Source organism: Phragmites australis, chromosome 5, assembly GCF_958298935.1.
Source record: "Phragmites australis chromosome 5, lpPhrAust1.1, whole genome shotgun sequence".
Taxonomy (NCBI): Eukaryota; Viridiplantae; Streptophyta; class Magnoliopsida; order Poales; family Poaceae; genus Phragmites; species Phragmites australis.
Genome location: NC_084925.1, coordinates 9,347,011 through 9,364,836, shown reverse-complemented (window position 1 = coordinate 9,364,836; position 17,826 = coordinate 9,347,011). Strand labels below are relative to the sequence as shown.

The window sequence follows — 17,826 nt, the reverse complement described above, 5'->3', positions numbered from 1 at the left end:
AATCCTGATGAGATGTTTTCAATGAGTACGCATAGTCCTTTTGACGATGTAACACGGGACAAAACAACATAGAGTTGCCCATGTGAGAAAATAGGGCTTGGCAGATAAAGACCAACTTTACTAAGTGTTTGTCCCTGGCTTTTGTTTATCGTCATGGCATATGAAACACGAACTGGGAATTAACACCGATGGATGAAACAGATGTAAACCAAACTCAATGGAGTGGGAGCGGGACATGACACAACATGGCTCGATGAAATAGATATAAACCAAATGGTGGCACAACTACACCAAAAAAATAACACTCACTCGGAGGGCTAGGATGCGACTCATCATTGGAAACAAATGGCTCAACAACTGTGGCATGGTTAGCGTGAGCAAAAGCACTATCACCGGGTAATGTAGAAGCATCATTAGGCAAAAACAGAAGCTAGTACCTGATTTTTTGCCACGATGGAAGATGGAACTCCAACATGAAGTTTTTCGATTGATAGTCCTGAGTGGAGGTGCCAGGCTGGATCGACCTCTCACTGATAGAGACACCTAATTCATACATGATGAAGAGGCAAATGGTTTTCTATTCTTATGGAAGAAAAAGATGGAAGCATGACTATATAAAATAAAAGGAAACTAACAATGTGCAATAGAAAATTTTAACTGTGTACCTCAACATCATATATATATATATATATATATATATATATATATATATATATATATATATAATAAACAAAAGAAAACCCAAAAGGAATTGAGGAACCTAAACATCATATATATATATATAGATATATATTGAATAAAGCAATTTCACTATTAAAAGCTTGAGTTTACCAAAATAAAATAACATATGTAAATACAACATGAGTCATGTATACAGTGACCCGCTCATACATATTATCAATCTAGTGTTAAAAAAGGCAGACTGCTCAACAAACAAAAATTGACTGCATAATAAAAATAAAAAAGCACAGTGCATAGATTTGGCATGTATATCTGGGTAAAAGGGAAACAATGTCTAATCAGAAATCCATGGAATGTCATATTTGTAAAATTCATCAGCAACCTCTGATATAAAGGATGGATTTGCACATTATATCTCCAAAATATGAATTATGGCATGTGCATAAGGATTTTTGGAACCCACACTTAGCTATATGCATATCCCTGGGACACCAAAGTTCAGATAATTTTCCAATCAACAACATCCCATCAAAATGATTTAGAGAGAATTATAAGCTACCCTTAATGACAAAGAATAAACAAACTTTTAACATTCGAGATGGTGATGCATGATTAATTTTCTTTCACCATAGAAAGGAAGACTACATAGCATCTGATATATGCTTGAAAGAGAGCTGGATCTCTACAGAATTGGTGTTGCATAGCAAAGATTATGACACAATAATTGCTGGTAGGCTATATGCCAAATTCAGCAATAGGAAACCATTATCTCACCATAATTTCTTGATTTTTGAACCAACCAGATCCTTACACCATAGCAAGGCAGTGTGCTCTACAAAAGCGGTATTTCACCAAGCTAACCAAGAGAGGCAAAGAAGCATGCAGTCAAATGTAGGAAAACTATTGCAAATACAAAAAATGGAAAAAATCAGAAGGGTACCTTGTAAGAACATTGTACAAATGAGCTAGTTTTTTAACTGAAGTTGCTCCTGACTTCATTGAACATGAGGTTGTGCCCGTATGTCAGTGGCCGGTCAGACAGCTCCGATATAGTGTGAATATTAGTATGTCAGTATATGCCATATTTTAGATCCCGCTTTAAGGATATTTCAGTATAACTCATAGTAGCAATTCCTGATATGTGCCTCAAATATAAATGCAGCAAGAATAATAATAGAAAAAGAAATGAACTAGCATCAACATTTTCCATCACACCTTCAAACCTTCACCCGAAGTCCCATGACACAGCAACCCACCATTCGAGAGTACAATATATGTTATGGAGGTATGATTTAACCACTTAAAATCTTTAACAGTGCCATATCATCCCAAGCTGCATGACAAGGATGGTTCCACATCCTGTGTAGCATAATTTTTAACAAAAGTTATAATCTTAACAAAAAACTATTACTCCGTCCGTAACAGAAGCATGTAAACAAGTTGATGACACTGAAAACAAATCAGATCAATAATCAACACAAGACAATGACGAGGATGGTTTCTTATCCAGCAACATGAAATCAGCAAGCAGTGACGAACTACCACAAGTCCTAAATACTCAGTGAGAAGCAAATATGAGGATATGCCCTTAGCCCATTACTAACTAGTTTGTTCATACATGAAAAAATCAGTAAAAAATTGTTCTGAAAAAATGAAATTAATCAGTTGCAACAAAACCCATCCCACATTTCATGTATTACAGCGCTAGCCTAGATTGAAATCAAGCATACACACATTGTTGAAACTAGAGAAAATCATATACCCTTATGAGTGAGCAGGGAAGCAAATGAGAAGAATTGGACCTCGTCGTTCATGCATGCAGCTAGCACAGACTTGTCATGGGAGAGCGTGAGGAGAGAGAGACCTGGGAGGGGCACGTCCGTGATACAGCAGTCCTACACGTAGCGGGTGCCCGCATTGCCCTTCTCCCGCACCTCCTTAGTGGCTTTGATCAACTCCTTCGTCCTCACTGCCATAAGCCCTGGAAACAGAATGAGAAACCCTAGGTGGTGAGATTGAGACGGGAATGCTGAGTAGCCCCTTGTTGGGTGATTCACTGTGAGGAGATACCGTTAGGGTGCGTGAGGAAGACAGCAGCGTGGCGGTCGGAGACGACGAGCGGGTGGGCCAGAGGGAACTGGAGGTCGAAAAGCGAGAGCAGAGAGGAGAAGGTCAAGAGGATGGGGATGAGGTCATCGGCGAGGCGGAAGATGAAGTCGGTGATGCCGTCCTGCTCGCCCTCAAACTCGTCAGAGAGGTCCAGCTTGTGCAGCGGCTTAGAGGTGGTGAATCGGGACGGCAGCGCGGTGACAGCGGACTGGGGCAGTGGAGAGGGCGGACCAACGGGCGGTGGACTAGAGCAGTGGAAAGGGCGGACCAGTGAGCAGTGGGCTAGGGTAGTGGAGAGGGTGGACCGATGGGCGGTGTCACAGAGGGAGGGAGATGGAGGCGGCGCGGTGGGAGGTTGAAGATGGCAGCTTGGGGAGGGAGACGTGGGGAATTAGGGTGCTCGTTTTGACGGTAACAGGAGCAAAATACGGACGCAGGGTGGGGACGAAACGCAAAAAAATCCAGGAGCGGAACGTCGAGGCGAAACGATCATGGGACAGTGAGTCTTGGATGAACCGAGCGCTTTAGGCCATCGGATTTGATGAAGCCATGTGAGAAGAGATTTGAGCGCTTTATTTTGAGAAAGTAGGATTCCTGTGTGCACAGATTGGGGTGGATGGAGGAAAGATCACCTGTGTGAGGGTAGAAGTTTGTGTGGACGTAGAAAAGAGTTGAACTGGTGCATTATATAGGGGTATAGAATAATATGTAGCAATCACCAGGGTCACTGCAAGTTAGGCCTGCAGCGTGAGCAGCCCACCATTTCCCTCTCACAGGACTGCAACCTAGAATAAAGAAAGAGAATAATCGCCCAAAAGCAAAATTGGATCGAACACCATTCTCGTGCTAGACAAACCCCTATTTGGATAGGATTTTTTAGCTTTTTCCTAAAAAAAAGGGCAGAAGCTATCCAGACGGTTAGCTTTTGGTTTTGGTTTCTGGTGGCTTTTGGCTAGCTGAGAAAGCAGCTGCAGCTGAAATGAACTAAAAGCTGAGAAGCGTATTTTGGCTAGCTTTTGGGTGTGCTGAGAAGCTAAAAGTTTATTATAAAAGCCAACAACTAAAATTCAATAGCCACAGCCACTTCCTCAGCTAGCCAAAAGTTTTGACACCACAGTCGATCCAAACGGACCTAAAGCCAGTCAGGCAAGAAACCTCATGCAACCACACCCCCCAGGCAACGGCAAATTCAACAACCATCCACGCAAAAGGCAATGACAAGCGGGGCTCTCCCGTCCATCCCAGGCACCCACTACACGGGTCCTGCAGTGCAAATATGTTCCACACTGGTGTAGGATTAAGGAGACCGACTAAAAGAGTAAAGAGTCAATTATAAAAAATCTAGCAAGATTTAACCAATTTTAATGCGGAATAAAAACAATCAGTTACAAGACAACTAAACCCCCAAAAATTTATATCTCAAACTAGTGCACCAACACCTTATGTCTATATTCAAGGTTTGCACTCCTAGGGTGACAAATAAGCGATTATAATTTTAGGAATGTAAATTGTGAAAAATAAAAAGCTCAAGTAGACAAACCACAAAGGATACATCGAATGTTTACCATAGTCTCGGAGACTTTGTCAGTCTCCTCTAATCCAAGTTGAGATGGGTTCAAGCCTTTAATAGCTCCCCTATCAAGTATGCAATTCTCACCACGAGAAGAGGCTCACCACGGGCAACTTGATCTTGAACCAGACTAATCCAATGAACCACTCACTACCTCGATTCCACTAGAGTTGCACTTTACCACGTTAGCAAGGCGTGCACAAAGCCTATTGCAATCACACTAGGATTTCTCACAAGATTTTTTGACAAGATCACCATATCATACTGCCACCACGTCATCTAGGTGTTGGTAAACACCAAGAGTAACAAACCAAGATGAACTTGACTCTCCCTAAGTGCCTAAAGCTCAATCTCGAATGCAAATGCACTTGATTCTTACCTCGCAACCCTCTCAATATGCAACACATGCACAAATATGTGGGGAAGACTTCACTTAGCTCAAAGATGTTCAATGGGAGTAAGAGTGTTTCTCCAAGTCCCTGGACAAGAGGTATATATATAGACCACACCACCAAAACTAATTGTTATACCCGAGATGGCCTCTCTGGACATCTGGTGGCCAGATCGTAATATAAATGACAATCAGACTGCCACTGGCCCAACAGCTCTAAAACTAGCCATTACAGTCTTTTCAGGCCTCCAGCGGTCAGACCGGTTACCTTGGCGGTTAGAAAGCCAACTGTTCTAGAGAGATGAAAGTTCTCTGTTAGTTTCAGTGATCAGACTGGCCAACTTGATGGTAAAATCGCCAACTTCTCTAGGAAAACAAGTTTCTTTGTCAACTCTAGCTACCAGATCAGTAATCTTAGCAGTCAAACAGCCACTCCCAAATCAACACAGCTGACACTCAGAGAAACGTCGATAACTTTTGAACCCAATGTCCAATTTTTGTAATCTTGGACTCTACAGAAAGCTTATTCAAAGAGCTACACATTCCAACTAATTGCTTGATCTCAAACACATTTGATCAAACCTAGAAACATAGTCCAAATATCTACCACAAGGAAAACCGCATGAACCTCAGTTGTCTCCAAACAAATTTGCAAATTAATAGTTTCATGTGACCAAGGGTTAAAACATTCACTATAATAACTTGCAAAACACATTTTCAAACTTAGTGGCATGCCACATGGAATAGGAACATGAACGTAAGCTATTTGCGAAACACATTTGCAAACTATAGCATTCTACAAAAGAGAATATGCACATGCAAGATTGAGCTTATCAACACATAGTAAAAAAACTCAAGTAATTGTCTAAATCTCTCTTAATAGTATAACATTTATCCTATCAATTCGGTCATTTCTCTTCTCTAATCATCATTGACTGGTAAAAGAAAATACCCTATATTTTATACATTTGCCTTGAGCTAACCATCCTGTTGGACTTGACAAACGCATCATCTGACTCTCGATGCTTCTTCTAGGCTTGTTATCAACTCTTCATTTGAGCTTGATGACGATGTTCATTCTTACTTCCCATCTTGATCCCCTCTTGATCTTCCGAAAGCTTGATGAAGTTTACTTGATTGCTTTCATGCACCAAGTGTGGAAGACTTCTTATTTTTACATCATCTTCATCCGGTTCATCACCAAGACATGAACCACAAGAATCAAGCACACAAATTGTCCACTAAGCTTGTCTTGATCTTACTCTTCCAATACGGCATATTGAATATTTTAATTCAATATTTGTCTTTATATGGAATCTAACTCCATTCACTCAAGCACACAATAATTTGGTTAGTCCATAAAAGCTCAATTGATAATTTCATACCTTTAATTACTTGATCTCCATAAGTAATTTTGGTCTTCATGTTTATTGTCAATATTCTTGAGACAATCCTCAAACTCCAAGGTATCTTCCTCTCTAGCTTCTTCTTTATTACATGAGCATCACTTAGAGCTCAATGATCTCGATGCATATCTTTTGATCTCATGATATTCCTCAACGAATGCATGCTTTATCACTTATGCATCTCCTATGTACCAACCTACTAATAATTTTTAATATAATTGTTAGTCCATAGGTATTGTCACCACTTACTCGACCATCACCTAGAGCCCATTCATCTTGACGTGTTTCTCTTGATCACATGGCATTCCTCAATGAATCCATGCTCAATGCTTCATACATCACCTATGGAACAATTTACTAGCAATTCACAATATAATTATTAGTCCATAAGTATCGTCATTAATTATCAAAACCACATTTAGGGGCTTGATACACCTTCAGTCGGACAAGCCGCCGCGCGCCAGTGAACACCAAGCAATCATTACACATCCAACAAACGATTGTCGCATGGCTCATTAGAACAGGTCACGCGTGACACATTCAGTGCAGTTCCTAGTAAAACACAATGCTGGCACCTGGGGCCATCCAGGTGGTGAAGGACATCCAAGGATGGGAACACAAATAGAAGCAAACATCAGGCACTACAAGTGATGCCCTGCCGAGTGGCGGGCAATGCACCGTGGCTCTAGAGCACACACATACAACACGCGGAACACAATGTGCAGGCGAGTAGGGCACCCCGCCCAAGTACACGTCTCGCTCGATGACTCGACATGGAGCTTGGAGCAGTGCGACGATCAGGAGCCAAGACGTGTCATGCTGTACCTGGAGCCGACCATCCGCGGTGCCTAGCGCTATAGTAGCACTACAACACTAGCCTATGTCGCGGCTCAGCTGAGATTTGATGCCCAAGGAGGTGCCACGCAGGCTGGCCCAATAGTATGAGGTAACGCCACTGCCATGAATGACCCAGCATGCCAGGAATCCACGCCTTTTAACGGTTACTAGCTAAGTACTCGTGCGTTGCAACGAAAACATAAATATTGGATGCGGTAACATCAATCACAAACTCAAGGTATAGAGATGTAGATGTGCCAAGGGAGCACCGCTGAACAAATATGTTGAGAGTGATGACGTAGTTTGATTTCAAATGGGATATGAAAAGGAGGAGATTATCCACTAATTTCCCTTTTGATTTTTTTATTTATTTTTATTAGTAAAATGGGTCCCAAATCTGTAGCTGGTAAACGAGGAAGGGAGGCTAGAGGACAAGGGCAAATAGCAAAAGTGAGAAAATTATTTGAATTTTAGGAGTTTTATTATATGTGAGGCGAGTAGAGGAAAATATAACGTGGGAGCTAACTCGTGCTTTATATAGTAGAGAAGTAATGATCAATTTCCGACTGCCCACACAGGTGGAGTTGCACCCTTTTTTTTCTTCGTGAGAGTATGCAAGAGTTGCCAATTCTGTATCGGCCTGGTAGAGTAGCAAATAGCAACCCTTGGGGTCGGACCGGGATCAGGTGCAATCCTAACTACTACTACAACTTAAGCAGTAGGTATGTCTGAGCCCTTCAAGATGCAAGCAATGTCTAGGATAAGAACCCATGTCTTCCCTCCTTTAGTCTATACTTTTGCTGCAATAGCTATTTTTGGAGGGAAAACCCCAAAAAAAAAAAGAGTATACTTTGGTGCCATTTTCTTCCTAAGCGAGACTACAACACCAGAAACTCATTCCATGGTCATTCATGCGCTCTTTCTCCCTCCCAACTACATCATAGAAAAGGCAAACCATAATTGACCATATGCAGTTATTGTTGGAGTTCAATGCAATGACTAGAATGACGGTGCAGGAAAATCTGGGCAAGTAACTCTCTGCAAAACTCTTACTTGGATTGTTCTCTTTTGACATTTGTTTGCAGTAGCATTTTCTTTGTTGTTCCCATTATTGATTTTTAGGTATCATCTATCTTATAGCAGGATGGGTACAGCTCCTTGTTGAACGCCTCAAATTGACATGACATTTAGCAGTTTCGAGGAAACTTGGGAATTTTGTGTCACATATGGTGGTCGAGTGGGTTTTGATGTTCGAAGGTGTTACACAAACATGAGTGATTTTGATGGATTAGCAACTTCTAGCAGATTTATTTGTTCAAATCAAGGTTCTCGAGCAGAAGATAAGAAATTTTGTGTTGCCAAGCATAATCAAGCTCGTACAAGAACAAGTTGTAAAGTTTGTATGGGCATTACTTTGGATAGATAAAATATGACTTTCAAGGTACATGACATATTTCTTGAGCACAACCACATGCTTCAAACTCCACAAACAAGTCGTATGATTCCATCACAGAGAAACATTTCCGAACATCAAGCTGTTGAAATTGAGGTAGCTAATGATTCTAATATTGGATCTAAAGCAGCACATGAGTTTCTTGGTCGACATGTTGGTGGATCAGCTAACCTTGGGTACACCCATCGTGATCATAAGAATTTTTTTGCGAACTAAGCGCCAAAGGTTATGTTGTATTGTGAGGCTGGAAGTTTGCTGACATATTTTCAAGATAAAGTTGTGGAGAATCCCTCGTTCATTATGCAATACAAATGGAATGTGAAGAACATATAGAAAATATATTTTGGACTGATGCAAAGATGATTGTTGACTATGCTCACTTTGCTTATGTGTCCACATTAAACACCACCTTTGGAACCAACAAAAAATATAGACCATTTGATATGTTTGTGGGTTTCAATCAGTTTAGAGAGATCGTAGTTTTTGGTGTTGCATTGATGTACGATGAGATATTTGAGTCACTCAAGTTGTTTTTCATTGTATTTTTGTCAACACATAATCAAAAGCAACCTCAAACAATTTTCACAGATCAAGATATTGAAATAGGAAAAGGCGGTGTTTGATGTCTTTACAAGTGCATGGCATGGTTTATGTACTTGGCATATATCACAAAATACAGTAAAGCATTTGAGTTCTCAGAAGGAAGAAGATTCAAGTATCCTATCAAATTTCAGTTCTTGCATGTATGAGTCTGGGCAAAAGGCGGAATTTGAAGAAAAATTTGATGCCATGAGAAGAAAAGTCAATAAAGTGACTTGGTTGGATAGCATATGATGAGCCCATGGCTCCTTCAGATACGATCAATACCACCAATAATCCTAAAATCATACAAGGTCCAATTACAAGAGCACGTGCACAGCAATTAGACCATCAAGTGAACTCGTTTCTTATTGTTCATGTTTCCTTGGATGGATTACTACTAAATTCCTGTGATATTTTATTGCATAGGAACTTGGGAGAAGCACCACAACCTTACTCAGATGTCACTCCTTGAAAGCCAAGTCTACTCGGACTCAAGGCTGAGCTCTAGTCGTGGTCGTGGTCGTGGTCGAAGTCGAGTTCCAGGACAGCACGTCAGTAAAACGAGCATAACTCTCTCATACGAAGTCCGTTTTAGGCAATCTTAGACATTGTAGAAAGCTTACGATGAGCCCTTTCCAATGGATATGAGCTCGACTAGATATTCCTTATAGTATAGTCAGAGTCAAAGAAATAAGGTGTTGTGTCACCGTTTTAAACCCTACCGGATTTTGTAATCGTGTCGGAGTCGGAGTCCAGGTTGTGCACACCTCTCTCCATGGTTGCACAACCCTCGGCCGACCTCCCATGCCCCTATATATATACAGTAGTCGTTGTAGTTTAGACTTGGGTTTAGCTCAAATTATTCTGTTTAATACAGTTTCGCCATTTATCAGTTTGTTGAACCCCAAACTCGAGTGTTTCATTGGTAATTAGCAATATGCAATTGCATCTATCTGTTCTTGCTTGTGTTCTTGATTTGCTTGCATGAAAAGCCTTCTTGGCGAGGTCAACCGTGTCTTGGCACGGTTGATAACCATGGAGTAGTGGTGTAGTGGTTGCGAGGGTTCTCGATCTGTTCTGGTTTGAGCCTTTGGATCATCAACATCGAAACTCCACCAATCTTCTTATCATATTACCTTCGGAAGATCGAGCAAACGCACATCAAGTGGAATCAGAGCCACGGTTGCCCGTTAGGTAATCTCAGTTATCCCTTTTGTTTCGTCGAGTTCATTTACCCAGAGTACAGAAAATTACCCCCACAAAAAAAGGATTTTGATCTTAGTTTTCCGCTGTCCAAACCATTTTGTGCCTTTCACAATTTTGTTTTCAGTTTTCACGTTGTTGAGTTTGGGTCAATCGTCGGTGTCCTGTTGCTGGTCGAGTAATCGTGTTCTAGTTTCGAGTCTTTGCTAATTTAGTCATCGAGTTACTCAGCTTGCCTAGTCTGCTATAGCTGAGTTTGTGTCCCACTCGAGGTCCTGACCAGTCACTCTGACTACCCACCAGTCACTCCAACTAGTCACTTCGACCACCCACTCGGGGTTCGATCCGTCACTCCGACCACCTACCAGTCACTCCGACCACCGACCAGTCACTCCGACCAACCACTCGGGGTCCGACCAGTCACTCCGCCCATCTTCTCGGATCCGACCACTTAGTCGCAGTTGTCCACCTTCTCGGATCCGACCGCCATAGCTGAAACAGAGGTAGCCAGCGTTCAAAGAGAGAGAAAGAGAGTATCTTTTTATTAACTTTATACCCCTGCACTCCAGAAAAAATTTGTGACATACATACCTCACTGGTCTTACAAAAGGCAGTAGAAGAGTTTTGAGTTTGTGTCACATTCAAAAAAAAAGAAGGAAAAGAAAAGAAAGCAAGAAGCAAAAAAAAAAAAGAGAAGAAGCAAAGAGTGCCAAAAAAACAGAGAGAGAGAGAATTCAAAAAAAAAAAGAAATCAGTTTGCATTACGAATTTTGTTCCATTGTGTTGGTATCTGTTATAGTTTTTGGCTTCCTTGAGCTAGTTCTAGGTACGTGTTCGGGTCAACAACTGTGACGAGTACTGTGGACTTTTATTCAACTTTGCTAATCTGATTTCAATTATTGCTATTCCTTGCTACTAAGTATTGTCTATCCAAGCTACACCTTCTTTCGATCAGAACGGTTTCTCCCCTTGCAACTACCTCACTCGCACTCGATAAGGTATCACGAACCAGCCACCGGTTGTGCCAAATGTTGTGTATGATAAGAACACTTGCAACAGCGTGGTAAGATGCTTGAGAGTGTGTGACTCCACCTCCACCACCTAGTAGTCGATAGGGATAATATCTTTTGTTATGTTCTGTCTACTACTAACCATGGTAGGTGAAACATCGGATGCGAAACAGTGTGTTTTGAGAGAAGAACTCACAATGTTGTTGGGTGATCAACGGCAAACTATTAGTAACGACATTGATAAGAAGCTTGTGGGAACCAATACCGCATTTCAACGACTCAATGAAAGCATTGCAATACTCAATACATGCTTTGATCGATTGGTTAATCTGCCACTGAACAATGATCGACTGGATCCTTATGTTGCAGCTCATGAACAAGAGGAGTCCATCGCGGATGAAGAAAAATTGAGGCAAGAACATGAAGCCTTTGATGCACGACAACGGAATCGATTGAACTTCAACCGTCAAGGTATGAGAGGTAATGATTTTCAGCAACATAACTCACGTGTTAATGATAATCCATTTGCTAAGGTTAAGTTTACTATACCATCTTTTGTTGGTGCTTATGATGCTGAAAAGTATTTAGATTGGGAAATGACGGTTGAACAGAAGTTTAATGCTCATTTGGTTCCTGAAGTGCACAGAGTTAGGCAAGCCACTAGTGAATTTAAAGATTTTGCAATCATCTTGTGGAATAGAGTTTGCATCGATGGATTAGCGCCTACAACATGGAATGCTTTAAAAGTTGCTATGCGTAATAGATTTGTTTCACCCTCTTTTAAACATGATTTGCGTAAGAAATTGCAGCGCTTAAACCAATGTGATAGATCTGTAGAAAAATATTATCAGCAGCTACAAATTAGTATGTTGCGTTGTGATATTATTGAGGATGAAGAGGCTGCAATGGCACGCTTTTATGGAGGGTTAAGGCGTGAAATTCAGGACATAGTTGATTATAAAGAATACGATAGTGTTACTAAATTGTTCCAACTTGCATGTTTGGTAGAAAAAAGAATTGCAGGGATGACAGCAGAGGCCAAGGAACAATTTTAGAAGCTCGACTTCTTCAAAATCAACGTCGGATCAAGACAAAACGGCCTCACGTTCAGCTTCACGGTCTGCTGCCCCCATCTCGAGTAGGGCACGTTCAGCAGTACCCTTAACACCGTCACATGCTCCTGAGGTAAGCAAATCCATAAGTGTGTAGGGTCCAGCCAAGAGCTCTTCTTCGGTTGCCTCCACAGGCCGATTGACCGGGATTGTATGCCACCGATGCAAGAGAATGGGCCACGTCATAAAGAATTGCCCAAGTCAACGAGCATACATTGCAATAGAGGACGGTGGATATGTAAGTGCTAGTGATGTTGAGGATGAATATGCTCTTGCCGCTAACTTTGCAGGAAAAGAGGATGAACTCGAGACGGATATCGACCATGAGGAAGAATTGAGTGCAGCTACTACAGAGAATTATAGAACACTCATTGTGCAGCGAGTGTACTCAAATGGAGAAAGTGGAACAGTTACAACGACATAATCTATTTCAGATGTTCCTCATAGTCAAGGAATTTCGTGTTCGAGTCATTATTGATGGAGGAAGCTGCAACAATTTGATAAGTTCATATTTGATCAAGAAACTTTCCTTACCGATAAGAACGCATCCTCATCCATACCACATTTAGTGGTTCAACAATAGCGGTAAGGTGAAGGTAATGCAAACAGCTATGGTGTATTTTTCTATTGTTTCATACCATGATTGTGCTGATTTCGATGTAGTTCCCATCCAAGCATGCTCTCTTTTGCTAGGACGACCATGGGAGTTTGATACTCATGCAACACATCATGGCAGAAGTAATAAGTACACTCTTATGCATAAAGGAAAGAAAATAACTTTTCTACCTTTAACCCTTACTGAAATTGTGAAATATGAACAAGAGATCGCTGAAAATAAGAGAAAAGAGCTTGAGAATGAATCTGAAAATCAGCAAGTAGCGGAAAAAGTTTTTCCACCCAAAAAAGAGAAAGCAACAGCAACTTCTAAGTCCGATGGAATTAAACTGAAAGGGTGTGTTATGCTTGCCACTAAATCTGACATTGCTGAAATTTGTGATAATGAACTATCATGCTATGCTTTGATATGCAAAGATGTTTTAGTTTCACTTGAGGATATATCTACCTCTTTGCCTCCTGCTGTTGCTAACCTTTTGCAGGAGTTTGTGGATGTATTTCCAACTGAGGTACCCCAAGATTACCACCTATTAGAGGGATTGAGCATCAAATTGATTTGATTCTGAAAGCAACTTTGCCAAATTGTGCTGCATATAGGACCAATCCGGAAGAGACTAAGGAAATTCAGTGACAAGTCCAAGACCTTTTGGACCATAGGTATGTACAAGAAAGTCTTAGCCCTTGTGATGTTCCTGTTCTTTTTATTCCTAAGAAAGATGGTAGTTGGCGTATGTATGTTGATTGTATAGTCATCAATAATATTACTATTAGATATCGTCACCCTATCCCTAGGTTAGATGATATGCTTGACGAATTGAGTGGTTCTTTAATTTTCACTAAGATTGACTTGCGAAGCGGATACCACCAGATTAGAATGAAACTTGGAGATGAATGGAAGACTGCTTTTAAAACTAAGTTTACTTTGTATGAATGGTTAGTAATGTCTTTTGGGTTAACTAATGTACCTAGTACTTTCATGCGATTGATGAATGAAGTTTTACATATTTTCATTGAAAGATTTGTGGAGGTTTATTTTGATGATATCTTGATTTGCAGCAAGTCACAAGAACAACACTTTGATCATTTACGTGCTGTTTTTAATGCTTTAAGAGATGCATGTTTGTTCGGTAACCTCAAAAAGTGCATATTTTGCACGGATCGAGTTTCTTTTCTTGGCTATGTTATTACTCCATAGGGAATAGAGCTGGATGAAGCAAAAATCGAAGTCATAAAGAGCTGGCCGACCTGATGAGGACATCACTCTTTCAGATACACACACACCGAGTATTCCTCCAATAATAGATCCATTGACACGAGCTAGAATGTGATGCTAGCGGCATTGGAATAGGAGGAGTGCTACTACAAGGAGGTAAACCCGTTGCTTATTTTAGTGAGAAATTAAATAGGCCATCTCTGAATTATTTGACTTATGATAAGGAGTTGTATGCTTTAGTGCGAGTTTTAGAAACATGGCAACATTATCTTTGGCCCAAGGAATTTATTATTCATTCTGATCATGAAGCTTTGAAACATATTAGAAGCCAAGCCAAACTGAACAAATGTCATGCTAAATGGGTTGAATTTATAGAGTTATTTTCTTATATCATTAAACACAAGAAAGGTAAAGACAATGTCATTGCAAATGCGTTATCTAGACGTTATACCATGCTGTCCCAACTCGATCATAAGATTTTTGGTTTAGAAACAATTAAAGGATTATATGCTACTGATTTGGACTTTAAAGATACTTTTGAACATTGTAAAGAAGGAAGAATTTGGAATAAATACGTGCTGAATGATGGATTGCTATACCGTGCTAACAGGCTTTGCATCCCAGCTAGCTCTATTCGCCTATTGTTCTTGCAGGAAGCGCATGGAGGTGGTTTGATGGGACATTTTGGAGTGAAGAAGACCGAGGATGTACTGGCTGCTCACTTCTTTTGGCCTAAGATGAGGCGCGACGTCGAGCGCTACGTGGCACGCTGCACTACTTGCAATAAAGCTAAGTCTCGCTTGAACCCACATGGACTTTATATGCCTCTTTCTGTTCCTAGTGTGCCTTGAGAGGATATTTCTATGGATTTTGTTTTAGGATTGCCTAGGACCAAGAGGGGGAGGGATAGTATATTTGTCATTGTGGATCGTTTTTCAAAAATGGCACATTTTATACCTTGTCACAAGAGCGATGATGCTACACACATAGATGCCTTGTTTTTCAGGGAAATCATTCGCTTGCATGGAGTGCCTAACACCATTGTTTTGGATCGTGATGCTAAATCTTTGAGCCACTTTTGGAGGTCACTTTGGAATAAACTTAGGACAAAGCTGCTGTTTTCGACGACATGTCACCCTCAAACCGACGGACAAACGGAGGTTGTGAACCGCACATTATCCACCATGTTGCGGGCTGTTTTGAAGAAAAATTTGAGGATGTGGGAAGAGTGTCTACCCCATATTGAGTTCGCTTACAACAGATCAGTTCACTCCACCACCAAGATAAGTCCGTTTCAGGTAGTGTATGGTTTTAATCCTCGTGCCTCTATTGATTTATTGCCTTTACCAACATCCGAGAAATTGAATCTTGATGCTAAGACACGTGCTAATTTGATTATGAAAATGCATGAGTTGACTAAGGAAAATATTGAAAAGATGAATAAGAAGTATAGAACTTATGGTAGCCAAGGTCGGAAACATATTAATTTTGAAATTGGTGATCTTGTGTGGTTACATTTGTGCAAAGATAGGTTTCCTGATTTGAGAAAGTCTAAATTGCTACCTCGAGCTGATGGTCCTTTTAAAATTGTGGAAAAGATCAATGATAATGCATATAAGCTTGAGTTGCCTGCAGATTATGGGGTTAGTCCCACATTTAACATTTCAGATTTAAAGCCTTACTTGGGAGAAGAAGATGACATTGCATCGAGGATGACTCCAATTCAAGAGGGGGAGGATGATGAGGACATCACTCTTTCGGATACACACACACACCGAGTATTCCTCCAACAATAGGTCCATTGACACGAGCTCGTGCACGTCAACTAAATCATGAGGTGAGCTCGTTCTTTAGTGTTCCTTTATATTTAGATAAGGATGGGATGCTACTGAATAATTGTGATATTTTGTTACTTAGGAACACAGGAGAAGACCAGCAAGGGCGCCCAAGCCAAGGTGGAGGTCCAATCGAGTTCGAGTCCGTTTCGGAGTCCAGGACCATGCTGCACTAAAATCGTCGCTCAGGACGTATACGGACTCCGTTTTCGACGTTCTACACATGGTTGGAAAGCTAAGGAGATAGGCTTTCCAACGGGACTGGTCCTATGTCTAAATTATTTCTGAGTCAACAGGAATTATCGAAACAAGTGGACGTCTAGAATCTGTCAGGGTGCCGCGCCACCATATTTTGGGCCGTTGGGCCGTGTAACGTGTTGGAGTCCATTAGGGACGCGTCCAAGGGTCCTTGGCTGACCTTAGTCTCTTATATACATTAGCAGCCGCCCCAATTAGGGTTGGGTTTTACTTAGATATTGATCTACACACAGATTGTGAGATTTTCGCTCTTGTTCCGGACCGACTAGGCCGCCGCAAGTGTTTGTGGAACCCCAACTTCGAATGCTTGAATTCTATTCGTAATATTTCAGATTGCATCTTCTACGTTCTTGCTTGTGTTCTCGGTACGCTTGCAGGGATTGAGCCTTCTTGGCGAGATCAACCGCGCGACACGGTTGATAACCAACGGAGCTGTGGTGTAGTGATTGCAAGGGAGACGATCTGTTCGGGTCGAAGCCTTTGGATCATCAACATCGAGTTCTCCATCCACCGACTTATCGCTACCTATCGGAAGATCAGGCCAACATTACTCATCACAACCCCTAAGACTGTTACTCAAGTAAGAAGCTTTCATGGTATTGCGGGTTTCTATCGACGATTTGTGCGGGATTTCAGCACTATTGCTGCTCCATTAAACGAGTTGACAAAGAAATGAGTAATTTTCAAATAGGGACCTGCACAAGAAAAAGTATTCAAGTTGTTGAAAGAAAAACTTACCCATACTTCATTGATCTAACTCCCTTATTTTGGTAAGACCTTTGAACTAGAATGTGATGATAATGGGATTGGAATTGGAGGTGTGCTAATTCAAGAAGGTAAACATGTTGCTTATTTTAGTGAGAAATTAAGTGGGCCAAGTCTGAATTATTTCACTTACGATAAAGAATTGTATGCTTTAGTTTGTGTTCTTGAAACTTGGCAACATTATCTATGGCCAAAAGAATTTGTTATACATTATGATCATGAATCGCTGAAACATATTAGAAGTCAAGCTAAACTGAATAAACAACATGCTAAATGGATAGAATTTATTGAGTCGTTTTCCATATGTTATAAAACATAAGAAAGAAAAAGATAATGTGATTACTGATGCGCTTTCTAGGTGTTATACCATATTATCTCAACTTGGTCATAAGATTTTTTGTTTAGATACCATTAAGGACTTATATGATGCTGATTTAGACTTTAAAGAAGTGCGTGAACATTGTACAGAAGGGAAAGCATAGAATAAATATGTGCTGAATGATGGATTGCTCTATCGTGCTAACAAATTATGCATTCCAACTAGCTCCATTCATCTTTTGTTGTTGCAGGAGGTGCATGGAGCAAGATTGATGGCACATTTTGGAGCAAAGAAGATTGAAGATGTGTTGGCCGCTCATTTATTTTGGCTAAAGATGAGACGTGACATAGAGCGCTACGTGTCATGTTGCATCACTTGCAATAAAGTTAAGTCTCGCTTAAATCCACATGGCCTTTACATGCCTCTTCCTGTTTCTAGTGTACCTTGGGAGGATATTTTCATGAATT

At 40.8% G+C, this 17,826-nt stretch overlaps 1 pseudogene; it reads right to left on the bottom strand.

Annotated features, from left to right (window-relative positions):
• Nucleotides 1-2,088: 2,088 nt before the first annotated feature.
• Nucleotides 2,089-6,996, bottom strand: LOC133917803 (nuclear pore complex protein NUP214-like; annotated as a pseudogene).
• Nucleotides 6,997-17,826: the final 10,830 nt, after the last annotated feature.